Source organism: Lissotriton helveticus, chromosome 7, assembly GCF_964261635.1.
Source record: "Lissotriton helveticus chromosome 7, aLisHel1.1, whole genome shotgun sequence".
Classification (NCBI taxonomy): Eukaryota; Metazoa; Chordata; class Amphibia; order Caudata; family Salamandridae; genus Lissotriton; species Lissotriton helveticus.
Genome location: NC_136068.1, coordinates 866,563,681 through 866,585,479, shown reverse-complemented (window position 1 = coordinate 866,585,479; position 21,799 = coordinate 866,563,681).

Here is a 21,799-nt window from a genome sequence, read left to right as displayed (position 1 = left end):
CACCACACAGCTCCACTGATGCACCCACCACACAGCCCCACCGATGCACCCACCACACTGCTCCACCGATGCACCCACCACACAGCTCCACCGATGCACCCACCACACAGCTCCACTGATGCACCCACCACACAGCTCCACCGAGGTACCCACCATACAGCTCCACTGATGCACCCACCACACAGCTCCACCGAGGCACGCACCACACAGCTCCACCAAGACACCCACCACAAAGCTCCACCGAGGCACCCACCACACAGCTCCACAGATGCACCCACCACACAGCTCCACCGATGCACCCACCACACAGCTCCACCGAGGTACTCACCATACAGCTCCACCGATGCACCCACCACACAGCTCCACCGATGCACCCACCACACAGCTCCACTGATGCACCCACCACACAGCTCCACAGATGCACCCACCACACAGCTCCACCGATGCACCCACCACACAGCTCCACCGATGCACCCACCACACAGCTCCACAGATGCCCCCACCACACAGCTCCACAGATGCACCCACCACACAGCTCCACAGATGCACCCACCACACAGCTCCACAGATGCACCCACCACCCAGCTCCACCGATGCACCCACCACACAGCTCCACCGATGCACCCACCACACAGCTCCCCCGATGTACCCACCAGACAGCTCCACCGATGCACCCACCACCCAGCTCCACCGATGCATCCACCACCCAGCTCCACTGATGCACCCACTACCCAGCTCCACCGATGCACCCACCACACAGCTCTACGACACAGCTCCACCAATGCACCCACCACCCAGCTCCACTGATGCAACCACCACACAGCTCCACCGACACAGCTCCACCGATGCACCCACCACACAGCTCCACGGATGCCCCCACCACACAGCTCCACCGATGCACCCACCACACAGCTCCAACGAATGACCCACCACACAGCTCCACCGATGCACCCACCACACAGCTCTACTGATGCAACCACCACACAGCTCCACCGACACAGCTCCACCGATGCACCCACCACACAGCTCTACCGACGCTGCCACCACACAGCTCCACCGACACAGCTCCACCGATGCACCCACCACACAGCTCCACCGACACAGCTCCACCGAGGCACCCACCATACAGCTCCACCGAGGCACCAACCATACAGCTCCACCGATGCACCCACCACACAGCTCCACCATTGCACCCACCACACAGCTCCACCGATGCACCCACCACACAGCTCCACCGAGGTACCCACCATACAGCTCCACCGATGCACCCACCACACAGCTCCACTGATGCACCCACCACACAGCCCCACCGATGCACCCTGCACACAGCTCCACCGATGCACCCACCACACAGCTCCACCGATGCACCCACAACGCAGCTCCACTGATGCACCCACCACACAGCTCCACCGAGGTACCCACCATACAGCTCCACTGATGCACCCACCACACAGCTCCACCGAGGATCCCACCACACAGCTCCACCAAGGCACCCACCACACAGCTCCACCGAGGCACCCACCACACAGCTCCAAAGATGCACCCACCACACAGCTCCACCGATGCACCCACCACCCAGCTCCACCGATGCACCCAGCACACAGCTCCACCGACACAGCTCCACCGATGCACCCACCACACAGCTCCACCGATGCACCCACCACACAGCTCCACCGAGGCACCCACCATACAGCTCCACCCAGGCACCCACCACACAGCTCCACCGATGCACCCACCACACAGCTCCACCGATGCACCCACCACACAGCTCCACCTATGCACCCACCACACAGCTCCACCTATGCACCCACCATACAGCTCCACCCAGGCACCCACCACACAGCTCCACCGATGCACCCACCACACAGCTCCACAGATGCACCCACCACACAGCTCTACTGATGCTGCCACCACACAGCTCCACCGACACAGCTCCACCGAGGCACCCACCACACAGCTCAACAGATGCACCCACCGCACAGCTCCACCTACACAGCTCCACCAATGCACTCACCACACAGCTCCACCGATGCACCCACCACCCAGCTCCACCGATGCACACAGCTCCACCGATGCACCCACCACACAGCTCCACCGATGCACCCACCACACAGCTCCACCAATGCACCCACCACACAGCTCCACGAGGCACCCACTACACAGCTCCACTGAACGACCCACCACACAGCTCCACCGATGCACCCACCACACAGCTCTACCGATGCAGCCACCACACAGATCCACCGACACAGCTCCACCGATGCACCCACCACCCAGCTCCACCGATGCACCCACCACACAGCTCCACCGACACAGCTCCACCGATGCACCCACCACACAGCTCCACAGATGCACCCACCACACAGCTCCACAGATGCACCCACCACCCAGCTCCACCGATGCACCCACCACACAGCTCTACCGATGCTGCCACCACACAGCTCCACCGACACAGCTCCACCGATGCACCCACCACCCAGCTCCACCGATGCACCCACCACCCAGCTCCACCGGTGCACCCAGCACACAGCTCCACCGACACAGCTCCACCGATGCACCCACCACACAGCTCCACCGATGCACCCACCACACAGCTCCACCGAGGCACCCACCACACAGCTCCACCGAACGACCCACCGCACAGCTCCACCGATGCACCCACCACACAGCTCTAGCGATGCCCCACTACACAGCTCCACCGACACAGCTCCACCGATGCACCCACCACCCAGCTCCACCGATGCACCCACCTCACAGCTCCACCGACACAGCTCCACCGATGCACCCACCACACAGCTCCACCGATGCACCCACCACACAGCTCCACCAAGGCTCCCACCATACAGCTCCACCCAGGCACCCACCACACAGCTCCACAGATGCAGCCACCACACAGCTCCACCGGCACAGCTCCACCGATGCACCCACCACACAGCTCCACCGATGCACCCACCACAAAGCTCCACCGAGGCACCCACCATACAGCTCCACCGAGGCACCCACCATACAGCTCCACCGATGCACCCACCACACAGCTCCACCATTGCACCCACCACACAGCTCCACGGATGCACCCACCACACAGCTCCACCGAGGTACCCACCATACAGCTCCACCGATGCACCCACCACACAGCTCCACTGATGCACCCACCACACAGCCCCACCGATGCACCCACCACACAGCTCCACCGATGCACCCACCACACAGCTCCACCGATGCACCCACCACACAGCTCCACTGATGCACCCACCACACAGCTCCACCGAGGTACCCACCATACAGCTCCACTGATGCACCCACCACACAGCTCCACTGAGGCACCCACCACACAGCTCCACCAAGGCACCCACCACACAGCTCCACCGAGGCACCCACCACACAGCTCCACAGATGCACCCACCACACAGCTCCACCGATGCACCCACCACACAGCTCCACCGAGGTACTCACCATACAGCTCCACCGATGCACCCACCACACAGCTCCACTGATGCACCCACCACACAGCTCCACCGATGCACCCACCACACAGCTCCACAGATGCACCCACCACACAGCTCCACCGATGCACCCACCACACAGCTCCACCGATGCACCCACCACACAGCTCCACAGATGCCCCCACCACACAGCTCCACAGATGCACCCACCACACAGCTCCACAGATGCACCCACCACACAGCTCCACAGATGCACCCACCACCCAGCTCCACCGATGCACCCACCACACAGCTCCACCGATGCACCCACCACACAGCTCCCCCGATGTACCCACCAGACAGCTCCACCGATGCACCCACCACCCAGCTCCACCGATGCATCCACCACCCAGCTCCACTGATGCACCCACTACCCAGCTCCACCAATGCACCCACCACACAGCTCTACCGACACAGCTCCACCAATGCACCCACCACCCAGCTCCACTGATGCAACCACCACACAGCTCCACCGACACAGCTCCACGGATGCACCCACCACACAGCTCCACGGATGCCCCCACCACACAGCTCCACCGATGCACCCACCACACAGCTCCAACGAATGACCCACCACACAGCTCCACCGATGCACCCACCACACAGCTCTACTGATGCAACCACCACACAGCTCCACCGACACAGCTCCACCGATGCACCCACCACACAGCTCCACCGATGCACCCACCACACAGCTCTACAGACGCTGCCACCACACAGCTCCACCGACACAGCTCCACCGATGCACCCACCACACAGCTCCACCGACACAGCTCCACCGAGGCACCCACCATACAGCTCCACCGAGGCACCCACCATACAGCTCCACCGATGCACCCACCACACAGCTCCACCATTGCACCCACCACACAGCTCCACCGATGCACCCACCACACAGATCCACCGAGGTACCCACCATACAGCTCCACCGACGCACCCACCACACAGCTCCACTGATGCACCCACCACACAGCCCCACCGATGCACCCACCACACAGCTCCACCGATGCACCCACCACACAGCTCCACCGATGCACCCACCACACAGCTCCACTGATGCACCCACCACACAGCTCAACCGAGGTACCCACCATACAGCTCCACTGATGCACCCACCACACAGCTCCACCGAGGCACCCACCACACAGCTCCACCAAGGCACCCACCACACAGCTCCACCGAGGCACCCACCACACAGCTCCAAAGATGCACCCACCACACAGCTCCACCGATGCACCCACCACACAGCTCCACCGAGGTCCTCACCATGCGGCTCCACCGATGCACCCACCACACAGCTCCACCGATGCACCCACCACACAGCTCCACCGATGCACCCACCACACAGCTCCACCGATGCACCCACCACACAGCTCCACCGATGCACCCACCACACAGCTCCACAGATGCCCCCACCACACAGCTCCTCAGATGCACCCACCACACAGCTCCACAGATGCACCCACCACACAGCTCCACAGATGCACCCACCACCCAGCTCCACCGATGCACCCACCACACAGCTCCACCGATGCACCCACCACACAGCTCACCCGATGTACCCAACAGACAGCTCCACCGATGCACCCACCACCCAGCTCCACCGATGCATGCACCACCCAGCTCCACTGATGCACCCACTACCCAGCTCCACCGATGCACCCACCACACAGCTCTACCGACACAGCTCCACTGATGCACCCACCACCCAGCTCCACTGATGCAACCACCACACAGCTCCACCGACACAGCTCCACCGATGCACCCACCACACAGCTCCACGGATGCCCCCACCACACAGCTCCACCGATGCACCCACCACACAGCTCCAACGAATGACCCACCACGCAGCTCTACCGATGCACCCACCACACAGCTCTACTGATGCAACCACCACACAGCTCCACCGACACAGCTCCACCGATGCACCCACCACACAGCTCCACCGATGCACCCACCACACAGCTCTACCGACGCTGCCACCACACAGCTCCACCGACACAGCTCCACCGATGCACCCACCACACAGCTCCACCGACACAGCTCCACCGATGCACCAACCACCCAGCTCCACCGATGCACCCAGCACACAGCTCCACTGACAAAGCTCCACCGATGCACCCACCACACAGCTCCCCTGATGCACCCACCACACAGCTCCACCGATGCACCCACCACACAGCTCCACCGAGGCACCCACCACACAGCTCCACCGAACGACCCACCACACAGCTCCACCGATGCACCCACCACACAGCTCATGCGATGCAGCCACCACACAGCTCCACCGACACAGCTCCACCGATGCACTCACCACCCAGCTCTACCGATGCACCCACCACACAGCTCCACCGACACAGCTCCACCAATGCACCCACCACACAGCTCCACCGAGGCACCCACCATACAGCTCCACCCAGGCACCCACCACACAGCTCCACCGATGCAGCCACCACACAGCTCCACCGGCACAGCTCCACCGATGCACTCACCAAACAACTCCACCGATGCACCCACCACACAGCTCCACCGAGGCACCAACCATACAGCTCCACGGATGCACCCACCACATAGCTCCACCGATGCACCCACCACACAGCTCCACCGAGGCACCCACCACACAACTCCACCGATGCACCCACCACCCATCTCCACCGATGCACCCACCACACAGCTCCACCGATGCACCCACCACACAGCTCCCCCGATGTACCCACCAGACAGCTCCACCGATGCACCCACCACCCAGCTCCACCGATGCATCCACCACCCAGCTACACTGATGCACCCACTACCCAGCTCCACCGATGCACCCACCACACAGCTCTACCGACACAGCTCCACCGATGCACCCACCACCCAGCTCCACTGATGCAACCACCACACAGCTCCACCGACACAGCTCCACCGATGCACCCACCACACAGCTCCATGGATGCCCCCACCACACAGCTCCACCGATGCACCCACCACACAGCTCCAACGAATGACCCACCACACAGCTCCACCGATGCACCCACCACACAGCTCTACTGATGCAACCACCACACAGCTCCACCGACACAGCTCCACCGATGCACCCACCACACAGCTCCACCGATGCACCCACCACACAGCTCTACCGACGCTGCCACCACACAGCTCCACCGACACAGCTCCACCGATGCACCCACCACACAGCTCCACCGACACAGCTCCACCGATGCACCAACCACCCAGCTCCACCGATGCACCCAGCACACAGCTCCACCGACAAAGCTCCACCGATGCACCCACCACACAGCTCCCCTGATGCACCCACCACACAGCTCCACCGATGCACCCACCACACAGCTCCACCGAGGCACCCACCACACAGCTCCACTGAACAACCCACCATACAGCTCCACCGATGCACCCACCACACAGCTCTAGCGATGCAGCCACCACACAGCTCCACCGACACAGCTCCACCGATGCACTCACCACCCAGCTCTACCGATGCACCCACCACACAGCTCCACCGACACAGCTCCACCGATGCACCCACCACACAGCTCCACCGATGCACCCACCACACAGCTCCACCGAGGCACCCACCATACAGCTCCACCCAGGCACCCACCACACAGCTCCACCGATGCAGCCACCACACAGCTCCACCGGCACAGCTCCACCGATGCACTCACCACACAGCTCCACCGATGCACCCACCACACAGCTCCACCGAGGCACCCACCATACAGCTCCACGGATGCACCCACCACACAGCTCCACCGATGCACCCACCACACAGCTCCACCGAGGCACCCACCACACAACTCCACCGAACGACCCACCACACAGCTCCACCGATGCACCCACCACACAGCTCTACCGATGCAGCCACCACACACCTCCACCGACACAGCTCCACCGATGCACCCACCACACAGCTCCACCGATGCACCCACCACACAGCTCCACCTATGCACCCACCACACAGCTCCACCTATGCACCCACCATACAGCTCCACCCAGGCACCCACCACACAGCTCCACCGATGCACCCTCCACACAGCTCCACAGATGCACCCACCACACAGCTCTACTGATGCTGCCACCACACAGCTCCACAGACACAGCTCCACGAGGCACCCACCACACAGCTCAACAGATGCACCCACCGCACAGCTCCACCTACACAGCTCCACCGATGCACTCACCACACAGCTCCACCGATGCACCCACCACCCAGCTCCACCGATGCACACAGCTCCACCGATGCACCCACCACACAGCTCCACCGATGCACCCACCACACAGCTCCACCGATGCACCCACCACACAGCTCCACGAGGCACCCACTACACAGCTCCACTGAACGACCCACCACACAGCTCCACCGATGCACCCACCACACAGCTCTACCGATGCAGCCACCACACAGATCCACCGACACAGCTCCACCGATGCACCCACCATCCAGCTCCACCGATGCACCCACCACACAGCTCCACCGACACAGCTCTACCGATGCACCCACCACACAGCTCCACAGATGCACCCACCACACAGCTCCACCGATGCACCCACCACACAGCTCCACCGATGCACCCACCATACAGCTCCACCGAGGCACCCACCACACAGCTCCACCGAACGACCCACCACACAGCTCCACCGATGCACCCACCACACAGCTCTAGCGATGCAGCCACCACACAGCTCCACCGACACAGCTCTGCCGATGCACTCACCACCCAGCTCCACCGATGCACCCACCACACAGCTCCACCGACACAGCTCCACTGATGCACCCACCACACAGCTCCACCGATGCACCCACCACACAGCTCCACCGAGGCACCCACCATACAGCTCCACCCAGGCACCCACCACACAGCTCCACCGATGCAGCCACCACACAGCTCCACCGGCACAGCTCCACCGATGTACCCACCACACAGCTCCACCGATGTACCCACCACACAGCTCCACCGAGGCACCCACCATACAGCTCCACCGATGCACCCACCACACAGCTCCACCGAGGCACCCACCACACAGCTCCACCGAACGACCCACCACACAGCTCCACCGATGCACCCACCACACAGCTCTACCGATGCAGCCACCACACAGCTCCACTGACACAGCTCCACCGATGCACCCACCACCCAGCTCCACCGATGCACCCACCACACAGCTCCACCGACACAGCTCCACCGATGCACCCACCACACAGCTCCACCGACACAGCTCCACAGATGCACCCACCACACAGCTCCACAGATGCACCCACCACACAGCTCTACTGATGCTGCCACCACACAGCTCCACCGACACAGCTCCACCGATGCACCCACCACCCAGCTCCACCGATGCACCCACCACACAGCTCCACCGACACAGCTCCACCGATGCACCCACCACCCAGCTCCACCGATGCACCCAGCACACAGTTCCACCGACACAGCTCCACCGATGCACCCACCACACAGCTCCACCGATGCACCCACCACACAGCTCCACCGAGGCACCCACCATACAGCTCCACCCAGGCATCCACCACACAGCTCCACCGATGCACCCACCACACAGCTCCACCGATGCACCCACCACACAGCTCCACCTATGCACCCACCACACAGCTCCACCTATGCACCCACCATACAGCTCCACCCAGGCACCCACCACACAGCTCCACCGATGCACCCTCCACACAGCTCCACAGATGCACCCACCACACAGCTCTACTGATGCTGCCACCACACAGCTCCACAGACACAGATCCACGAGGCACCCACCACACAGCTCAACAGATGCACCCACCGCACAGCTCCACCTACACAGCTCCACCGATGCACTCACCACACAGCTCCACCGATGCACCCACCACCCAGCTCCACCGATGCACACAGCTCCACCGATGCACCCACCACACAGCTCCACCGATGCACCCACCACACAGCTCCACCGATGCACCCACCACACAGCTCCACGAGGCACCCACTACACAGCTCCACTGAACGACCCACCACACAGCTCCACCGATGCACCCACCATCCAGCTCCACCGATGCACCCACCACACAGCTCCACCGACACAGCTCTACCGATGCACCCACCACACAGCTCCACAGATGCACCCACCACACAGCTCCACAGATGCACCCACCACCCAGCTCCACCGATGCACCCACCACACAGCTCTACCGATGCTGCCACCACACAGCTCCACCAACACAGCTCCACCGATACACCCACCACCCAGCTCCACCGATGCACCCACCACCCAGCTCCACCGATGCACCCAGCACACAGCTCCACCGACACAGCTCCACCGATGCACCCACCACACAGCTCCACCGATGCACCCACCACACAGCTCCACCAAGGCACCCACCACACAGCTCCACCGAACGACCCACCGCACAGCTCCACCGATGCACCCACCACGCAGCTCTAGCGATGCCCCACTACACAGCTCCACCGACACAGCTCCACCGATGCACCCACCACCCAGCTCCACCGATGCACCCACCACACAGCTCCACCGACACAGCTCCACCGATGCACCCACCACACAGCTCCACCGATGCACCCACCACACAGCTCCACCAAGGCTCCCACCATACAGCTCCACCCAGGCACCCACCACACAGCTCCACCGATGCAGCCACCACACAGCTCCACCGGCACAGCTCCACCGATGCACCCACCACACAGCTCCACCGATGCACCCACCACAAAGCTCCACCGAGGCACCCACCATACAGCTCCACCGAGGCACCCACCATACAGCTCCACCGATGCACCCACCACACAGCTCCACCATTGCACCCACCACACATCTCCACGGATGCACCCACCACACAGCTCCACCGAGGTACCCACCATACAGCTCCACCGATGCACCCACCACACAGCTCCACTGATGCACCCACCACACAGCCCCACCGATGCACCCACCACACTGCTCCACCGATGCACCCACCACACAGCTCCACCGATGCACCCACCACACAGCTCCACTGATGCACCCACCACACAGCTCCACCGAGGTACCCACCATACAGCTCCACTGATGCACCCACCACACAGCTCCACCGAGGCACGCACCACACAGCTCCACCAAGACACCCACCACAAAGCTCCACCGAGGCACCCACCACACAGCTCCACAGATGCACCCACCACACAGCTCCACCAATGCACCCACCACACAGCTCCACCGAGGTACTCACCATACAGCTCCACCGATGCACCCACCACACAGCTCCACCGATGCACCCACCACACAGCTCCACCGATGCACCCACCACACAGCTCCACAGATGCACCCACCACACAGCTCCACCGATGCACCCACCACACAGCTCCACCGATGCACCCACCACACAGCTCCACAGATGCCCCCACCACACAGCTCCACAGATGCACCCACCACACAGCTCCACAGATGCACCCACCACACAGCTCCACAGATGCACCCACCACCCAGCTCCACCGATGCACCCACCACACAGCTCCACCGATGCACCCACCACACAGCTCCCCCGATGTACCCACCAGACAGCTCCACCGATGCACCCACCACCCAGCTCCACCGATGCATCCACCACCCAGCTCCACTGATGCACCCACTACCCAGCTCCACCGATGCACCCACCACACAGCTCTACCGACACAGCTCCACCAATGCACCCACCACCCAGCTCCACTGATGCAACCACCACACAGCTCCACCGACACAGCTCCACCGATGCACCCACCACACAGCTCCACGGATGCCCCCACCACACAGCTCCACCGATGCACCCACCACACAGCTCCAACGAATGACCCACCACACAGCTCCACCGATGCACCCACCACACAGATCTACTGATGCAACCACCACACAGCTCCACCGACACAGCTCCACCGATGCACCCACCACACAGCTCTACCGACGCTGCCACCACACAGCTCCACCGACACAGCTCCACCGATGCACCCACCACACAGCTCCACCGACACAGCTCCACCGAGGCACCCACCATACAGCTCCACCGAGGCACCAACCATACAGCTCCACCGATGCACCCACCACACAGCTCCACCATTGCACCCACCACACAGCTCCACCGATGCACCCACCACACAGCTCCACCGAGGTACCCACCATACAGCTCCACCGATGCACCCACCACACAGCTCCACTGATGCACCCACCACACAGCCCCACCGATGCACCCACCACACAGCTCCACCGATGCACCCACCACACAGCTCCACCGATGCACCCACAACGCAGCTCCACTGATGCACCCACCACACAGCTCCACCGAGGTACCCACCATACAGCTCCACTGATGCACCCACCACACAGCTCCACCGAGGATCCCACCACACAGCTCCACCAAGGCACCCACCACACAGCTCCACCGAGGCACCCACCACACAGTTCCAAAGATGCACCCACCACACAGCTCCACCGATGCACCCACCACCCAGCTCCACCGATGCACCCAGCACACAGCTCCACCGACACAGCTCCACCGATGCACCCACCACACAGCTCCACCGATGCACCCACCACACAGCTCCACCGAGGCACCCACCATACAGCTCCACCCAGGCACCCACCACACAGCTCCACCGATGCACCCACCACACAGCTCCACCGATGCACCCACCACACAGCTCCACCTATGCACCCACCACACAGCTCCACCTATGCACCCACCATACAGCTCCACCCAGGCACCCACCACACAGCTCCACCGATGCACCCACCACACAGCTCCACAGATGCACCCACCACACAGCTCTACTGATGCTGCCACCACACAGCTCCACCGACACAGCTCCACCGAGGCACCCACCACACAGCTCAACAGATGCACCCACCGCACAGCTCCACCTACACAGCTCCACCAATGCACTCACCACACAGCTCCACCGATGCACCCACCACCCAGCTCCACCGATGCACACAGCTCCACCGATGCACCCACCACACAGCTCCACCGATGCACCCACCACACAGCTCCACCAATGCACCCACCACACAGCTCCACGAGGCACCCACTACACAGCTCCACTGAACGACCCACCACACAGCTCCACCGATGCACCCACCACACAGCTCTACCGATGCAGCCACCACACAGATCCACCGACACAGCTCCACCGATGCACCCACCACCCAGCTCCACCGATGCACCCACCACACAGCTCCACCGACACAGCTCCACCGATGCACCCACCACACAGCTCCACAGATGCACCCACCACACAGCTCCACAGATGCACCCACCACCCAGCTCCACCGATGCACCCACCACACAGCTCTACCGATGCTGCCACCACACAGCTCCACCGATACAGCTCCACCGATGCACCCACCACCCAGCTCCACTGATGCACCCACCACACAGCTCCACCGATGCACCCACCACACAGCTCCACAGATGCACCCACCACACAGCTCCACCGATGCACCCACCACACAGCTCCACCGATGCACCCACCACACATTTCCACAGATGCCCCCACCACACAGCTCCACAGATGCACCCACCACACAGCTCCACAGATGCACCCACCACACAGCTCCACAGATGCACCCACCACCCAGCTCCACCGATGCACCCACCACACAGCTCCACCGATGCACCCACCACACAGCTCCCCCGATGTACCCACCAGACAGCTCCACCGATGCACCCAGCTCCACCGATGCATCCACCACCCAGCTCCACTGATGCACCCACTACCCAGCTCCACCAATGCACCCACCACACAGCTCTACCGACACAGCTCCACCAATGCACCCACCACCCAGCTCCACTGATGCAACCACCACACAGCTCCACCGACACAGCTCCACGGATGCACCCACCACACAGCTCCACGGATGCCCCCACCACACAGCTCCACCGATGCACCCACCACACAGCTCCAACGAATGACCCACCACACAGCTCCACCGATGCACCCACCACACAGCTCTACTGATGCAACCACCACACAGCTCCACCGACACAGCTCCACCGATGCACCCACCACACAGCTCCACCGATGCACCCACCACACAGCTCTACAGACGCTGCCACCACACAGCTCCACCGACACAGCTCCACCGATGCACCCACCACACAGCTCCACTGACACAGCTCCACCGAGGCACCCACCATACAGCTCCACCGAGGCACCCACCATACAGCTCCACCGATGCACCCACCACACAGCTCCACCATTGCACCCACCACACAGCTCCACCGATGCACCCACCACACAGCTCCACCGAGGTACCCACCATACAGCTCCACCGACGCACCCACCACACAGCTCCACTGATGCACCCACCACACAGCCCCACCGATGCACCCACCACACAGCTCCACCGATGCACCCACCACACAGCTCCACCGATGCACCCACCACACAGCTCCACTGATGCACCCACCACACAGCTCAACCGAGGTACCCACCATACAGCTCCACTGATGCACCCACCACACAGCTCCACCGAGGCACCCACCACACAGCTCCACCAAGGCACCCACCACACAGCTCCACCGAGGCACCCATCACACAGCTCCAAAGATGCACCCACCACACAGCTCCACCGATGCACCCACCACACAGCTCCACCGAGGTCCTCACCATACGGCTCCACCGATGCACCCACCACACAGCTCCACCGATGCACCCACCACACAGCTCCACCGATGCACCCACCACACAGCTCCACCGATGCACCCACCACACAGCTCCACCAATGCACCCACCACACAGCTCCACAGATGCCCCAACCACACAGCTCCTCAGATGCACCCACCACACAGCTCCACAGATGCACCCACCACACAGCTCCACAGATGCACCCACCACCCAGCTCCACCGATGCACCCACCACACAGCTCCACCGATGCACCCACCACACAGCTCACCCGATGTACCCAACAGACAGCTCCACCGATGCACCCACCACCCAGCTCCACCGATGCATGCACCACCCAGCTCCACTGATGCACCCACTACCCAGCTCCACCGATGCACCCACCACACAGCTCTACCGACACAGCTCCACTGATGCACCCACCACCCAGCTCCACTGATGCAACCACCACACAGCTCCACCGACACAGCTCCACCGATGCACCCACCACACAGCTCCACGGATGCCCCCACCACACAGCTCCACCGATGCACCCACCACACAGCTCCAACGAATGACCCACCACGCAGCTCTACCGATGCACCCACCACACAGCTCTACTGATGCAACCACCACACAGCTCCACCGACACAGCTCCACCGATGCACCCACCACACAGCTCCACCGATGCACCCACCACACAGCTCTACCGACGCTGCCACCACACAGCTCCACCGACACAGCTCCACCGATGCACCCACCACACAGCTCCACCGACACAGCTCCACCGATGCACCAACCACCCAGCTCCACCGATGCACCCAGCACACAGCTCCACTGACAAAGCTCCACCGATGCACCCACCACACAGCTCCCCTGATGCACCCACCACACAGCTCCACCGATGCACCCACCACACAGCTCCACCGAGGCACCCACCACACAGCTCCACCGAACGACCCACCACACAGCTCCACCGATGCACCCACCACACAGCTCATGCGATGCAGCCACCACACAGCTCCACCGACACAGCTCCACTGATGCACTCACCACCCAGCTCTACCGATGCACCCACCACACAGCTCCACCGACACAGCTCCACCGATGCACCCACCACACAGCTCCACCGAGGCACCCACCATACAGCTCCACCCAGGCACCCACCACACAGCTCCACCGATGCAGCCACCACACAGCTCCACCGGCACAGCTCCACCGATGCACTCACCAAACAACTCCACCGATGCACCCACCACACAGCTCCACCGAGGCACCAACCATACAGCTCCACGGATGCACCCACCACATAGCTCCACCGATGCACCCACCACACAGCTCCACCGATGCACCCACCACACAGCTCCCCCGATGTACCCACCAGACAGCTCCACCGATGCACCCACCACCCAGCTCCACCGATGCATCCACCACCCAGCTACACTGATGCACCCACTACCCAGCTCCACCGATGCACCCACCACACAGCTCTACCGACACAGCTCCACCGATGCACCCACCACCCAGCTCCACTGATGCAACCACCACACAGCTCCACCGACACAGCTCCACCGATGCACCCACCACACAGCTCCATGGATGCCCCCACCACACAGCTCCACCGATGCACCCACCACACAGCTCCAACGAATGACCCACCACACAGCTCCACCGATGCACCCACCACACAGCTCTACTGATGCAACCACCACACAGCTCCACCGACACAGCTCCACCGATGCACCCACCACACAGCTCCACCGATGCACCCACCACACAGCTCTACCGACGCTGCCACCACACAGCTCCACCGACACAGCTCCACCGATGCACCCACCACACAGCTCCACGGACACAGCTCCACCGATGCACCAACCACCCAGCTCCACCGATGCACCCAGCACACAGCTCCACCGACAAAGCTCCACCGATGCACCCACCACACAGCTCCCCTGATGCACCCACCACACAGCTCCACCGATGCACCCACCACACAGCTCCACCGAGGCACCCACCACACAGCTCCACTGAACAACCCACCATACAGCTCCACCGATGCACCCACCACACAGCTCTAGCGATGCAGCCACCACACAGCTCCACCGACACAGCTCCACCGATGCACTCACCACCCAGCTCTACCGATGCACCCACCACACAGCTCCACCGACACAGCTCCACCGATGCACCCACCACACAGCTCCACCGATGCACCCACCACACAGCTCCACCGAGGCACCCACCATACAGCTCCACCCAGGCACCCACCACACAGCTCCACCGATGCAGCCACCACACAGCTCCACCGGCACAGCTCCACCGATGCACTCACCACACAGCTCCACCGATGCACCCACCACACAGCTCCACCGAGGCACCCACCATACAGCTCCACGGATGCACCCATAACACAGCTCCACCGATGCACCCACCACACAGCTCCACCGAGGCACCCACCACACAACTCCACCGAACGACCCACCACACAGCTCCACCGATGCACCCACCACACAGCTCTACCGATGCAGCCACCACACACCTCCACCGACACAGCTCCACCGATGCACCCACCACCCAGCTCCACCGATGCACCCACCACACAGCTCCACCGACACCGCTCCACCGATGCACCCACCACACAGCTCCACCGACACAGCTCCACAGATGCACCCATCACACAGCTCCACAGATGCACCCACCACACAGCTCTACCGATGCTGCCACCACAAAGCTCCACCGACACAGCTCCACCAATGCACCCACCACCCAGCTTCACCGATGCACCCACCATACAGCTCCACCGACACAGCTCCACCGATGCACCCACCACCCAGCTCCACCGATGCACCCAGCACACAGCTCCACCGACACAGCTCCACCGATGCACCCACCACACAGCTCCACCGATGCACCCACCACACAGCTCCATCGAGGCACCCACCATACAGCTCCACACAGGCACCCACCACACAGCTCCACACAGGCACCCACCACACAGCTCCACCGATGCACCCACCACACAGCTCCACCTATGCACCCACCACACAGCTCCACCTGTGCACCCACCACACAGCTCCACCGAGGCACCCACCACACAGCTCAACAGATGCACCCACCACACAGCTCCACCTACACAGCTCCACCGATGCACTCACCACACAGCTCCACCGATGCACCCACCACCCAGCTCCACCGATGCACACAGCTCCACCGACACAGCTCCACCGATGCACCCACCACACAGCTCCTCCGATGCACCCACCACACAGCTCCACCGATGCACCCACCACACAGCTCCACTGAGGCACCCACCACACAGCTCCACCTAACGACCCACCACCCAGCTCCACCGATGCACCCACCACACAGCTCTACCGATGCAGCCACCACACAGCTCCACCGACACAGCTCCACCGATGCACACACCACCTAGCTCCACCGATGCACCCACCACACAGCTCCACCGACACAGCTCCATCGATGCACCCACCACACAGCTCCACAGATGCACCCACCACACAGCTCCACAGATGCACCCACCACCCAGCTCCACCGATGCACCCACCACACAGCTCTACCGATGCTGCCACCACACAGCTCCACCGACACAGCTCCACCGATGCACCCACCACACAGCTCCACCGATGCACCCACCACACAGCTCCACCGACACAGCTCCACCGATGCACCCACCACTCAGCTCCACCGATGCACCCAGCACACAGCTCCACCGACACAGCTCCACCGATGCACCCACCACACAGCTCCACCGATGCACCCACCACACAGCTCCACTGATGCACCCACCACACTGCTCCTCTGAGGCACCCACCACACAGCTCCACCGAACGACCCACCACACAGCTCCACCGATGCACCCACCACACTGCTCTAGCGATGCAGCCACCACACAGCTCCACGGACACAGCTCCATGGATGCACCCACCACTCAGCTCCATCGATGCACCCACCACACAGCTCCACCGACACAGCTCCACCGATGCACCCACCACACAGCTCCACCGATGCACCCACCACACAGCTCCACCGAGGCACCCACCATACAGCTCCACCCATGCACCCACCACACAGCTCCACCGATGCACCCACCACACAGCTCCACCGAGGCACCCACCACACAGCTTCACCGATGCACCCCCAACAGAGCTCCACCGAGGCACCCACCACACAGCTCCACTGAAACACCCACCACACAGCTCCACAAATGCGCCCACCACACAGCTCCACCGATGCACCCACCACACAGCTCCACCTACACAACTCCACCGAGGCACCCACCACACAGCTCCACCGAGGCACCCACCACACAGCTCCACCGAGGCACCGACCACACAGCTCCACCAAACGACCCACCACACAGCTCCACCGATGCACCCACCACACAGCTCCACCGATGCAGCCACCACACAGCTTCACCGACACAGCTCCACCAATGCACCCACCACCCAGCTCCACCGATGCACCCACCACCCAGCTCCACGGACACAGCTCCACCGATGTACCCACCACACAGCTCCACCGGTGCACCCACCACACAGCTCAACCGAGGCACCCACCATACAGCTCCACCAAGGCACCCACCACACAGCTCCACCGAGGCACCCACCACCCAGCTCCACCGAGGCACCCACCACCCAGCTCCACCGAGGCACCCACCACCCAGCTCCACCGAGGCACCCACCACCCAGCTCCACCGACACATCTTCACCGATGCACCCACCACACAGCTCCACCGATGCACCCACCACAAAACTCCACCGAGGCACCCACCACACAGCTCCACCGATGCACCCACCACACAGCTCCACCGATGCACTCACCACACAGCTCCACAGATGCAGCCACCACACAGCTCCACCGACACAGCTCCACCGATGCACCCACCATCCAGCTCCACCGATGCACCCACCACCCAGCTCCACCGACACAGCTCCACCGATGCACCCACCACACAGCTCCACCGATGCACCCACCACACAGCTCCACCGATGCACCCACCATACAGCTCCATGAGGCACCCACCATACAGCTCCACCGAGGCACCCACCATACAGCTCGACCGATGCACCCACCACACAGCTCCACCGATGCACCCACCACACAGCTCCACCGATGCACCCACCACACAGCTCCACCGAGGTACCCACCATACAGCTCCACCGATGCACCCACCACACAGCTCCACCGATGCACCCACCACACAGCCCCACCGATGCACCCACCACACAGCTCCACCGGTGCACCCACCACACAGCTCCACCGATGCACCCACCACACAGCTCCACAGATGCACCCACCACATAGCTCCACCGAAGCACCCACCACACAGCTCCACCGAAGCACCCACCACACAGCTCCACCGATGCACCCACCACACAGATCCACAGATGCACCTACCACCCAGCTCCACCGATGCACCCACCACACAGCTCCGCCGAGGCACCCACCACACAGCTCCACCGATGCACCCACCACACAGCTCCACCGATGCTCCAACTAAGCTCCACCAATGCACCCACCACACAGCTCCACCAATGCACCCACTAAGCTCCACCGATGCAAACACCACTCAGCGCAACCACAGCATCACTCAGCGCGACCACAGATTCACTGAGCACCACCACAGCATTACTCAGCGCAACAGCATCACTCAGCGCAACCACAGCATCACTCAGCGCAACCACAGCATCACTGGTTCAAATATGTTCTTTCAATGTTTCAAGCTGTTTTGAAGCATTCATGCTTTATTACAAATAACAAAAAAAATTAATATTTCACTTCTGTTCTTGGATTTTCGTCACTATAAAAAACACTGAACATAATCTTCACAAAAGTTATTTACAAAAGTTTAAGCTATTGCCATTACAAATTAAAAGCCATTGTTATTTGTAATATCAATACATCTAAGTCACGTAAATACAAAACATGTTGCATTACAAATGCTATCGGTATTTGCAAAAGTTATAACTATTGGCATTGTAAATGACAAAACTATTAATTTAGCTATTTTAAAAAATAACACATAAATAAAAAAAAATTCAATTTTAAGACCAAGAGCTCAAACTTTCCTAATGCGAGCCCTATTGCATTTCCAATGCTTGTTGTTAATGGCGGTCAATTTTGCAGCAGTGCTCCAAAATCAGCCCCTTGTAACAAAAGCGCAGCAGCAGTGGTCGCGCCAGCACCCCCTGCTGGGGCTGATTCGGCGTAATTACCAGGGCTGATTTGCTACCCCAGTCCGGCCCTGGGAACTTGTGTGTGTGTGTGTGTGTGTCTCTCTCTCTCTTTCTGGTTGCTAGTATATGTGACTTGTTTGAGTACTTAGAGCATTTCACTAGTTTAGTATTTAGGTTTTATTCTAGTTTTTAGCCACAACTGTGTGTTTTTCCTTTGCCTTAGTAGTATTCCATTCTGTTATTGCTTTATGTGTGATTCCATTGCTGTTCCCTGTAGTGGCCGGGCGTGTTACGTGACTTACTTCAATTCTCGCTGGAGCAGGTTTGAACTTGTTTTGCTTAAAACTATTTGATTAGGTGTCCGAGTAGCCTGTGTAAATTGGGCCTGAACTACACTTTAATAGACATGTTATTCCATTTGCATGGCCCTCCTTGAACTCCTCCGTTATTTACACCTTGCTACTCACAATTTTGGAAAATTAATATTGCCAAATTTTCAGTTGCTTCTCTTGACCATTCCCACTATTTCAACTTAGTATGGGTTTAGGTGTATGGATTAATTTGCACTCAAGATGGATTAATATGCATACACGTGTTAGGAAAGATAGGTGCATAACTATACGACCAGACATTGCGAATTGCCATTTGTAAATACACGAGGAATAGCAATATTCCATATGGTTGTAAATGGTTTTGTGAGAATACACAGGCTCGCAGGGAACCACGCCCTGATCCATCCACTTACAACTATCATGCAATGTGTTCTACTGCGTAATTGTATGTAGTTGCAGCGTACAATTACACAGTAGAACAAATACTGTTGCCTACCAGGTATCCTTTTGTGGATACCTTACAAACATAAATGCAAATGGCTTTGTGAATCAGGCTTACTTTGAACACTGTTTATCAGTATGGCCATCTGTTTAATAATTGTAATTCTAATTGTATTTATATTGTGCTTGCTACCCCTGACGAGGTGTCCACAAAGGGATATTGTAAGCTCTCCTACAGCTTCGAACACGTTCAGTTCACACGCACAGAGGTGTTCGGTAATCTCCATTCATCTAAAAATACAAATTTGTGGCATGAAACAGAGAAAATGGCTGGCAGAAGCCAAAAATATTCTTCCTTTTTAAATTTCTATAAAGGTCAAATTACTAAAGCAAATTATTTCAACTAAAGAAAAAAACTTAAGTTCCATAATAAGGAACCAAAAATATTCAAGTCTTCCTGGTCTATATAGGTAACTCGATCTGTTTCATACCTTAGATGTTCCAACAGTATGTGACTTAAGCAAATGAATAGCATAGGTCTTCATTGGGTGTGCAGAATATAGAAGTTGGCTTGAGGCATCATAAATATAATCTGGGAAGCAGCTGCCATGTCTGTTTTTGTGTGTGTCTTGTAAGAACTTGGGTTATTAGTTGAGGAGGGGGGCAAATACAAACATCAGTTAGCAATCCTAGTACTTGTCAGGGTTAACCAGTAAAGTTACTAAATAAACCTGAG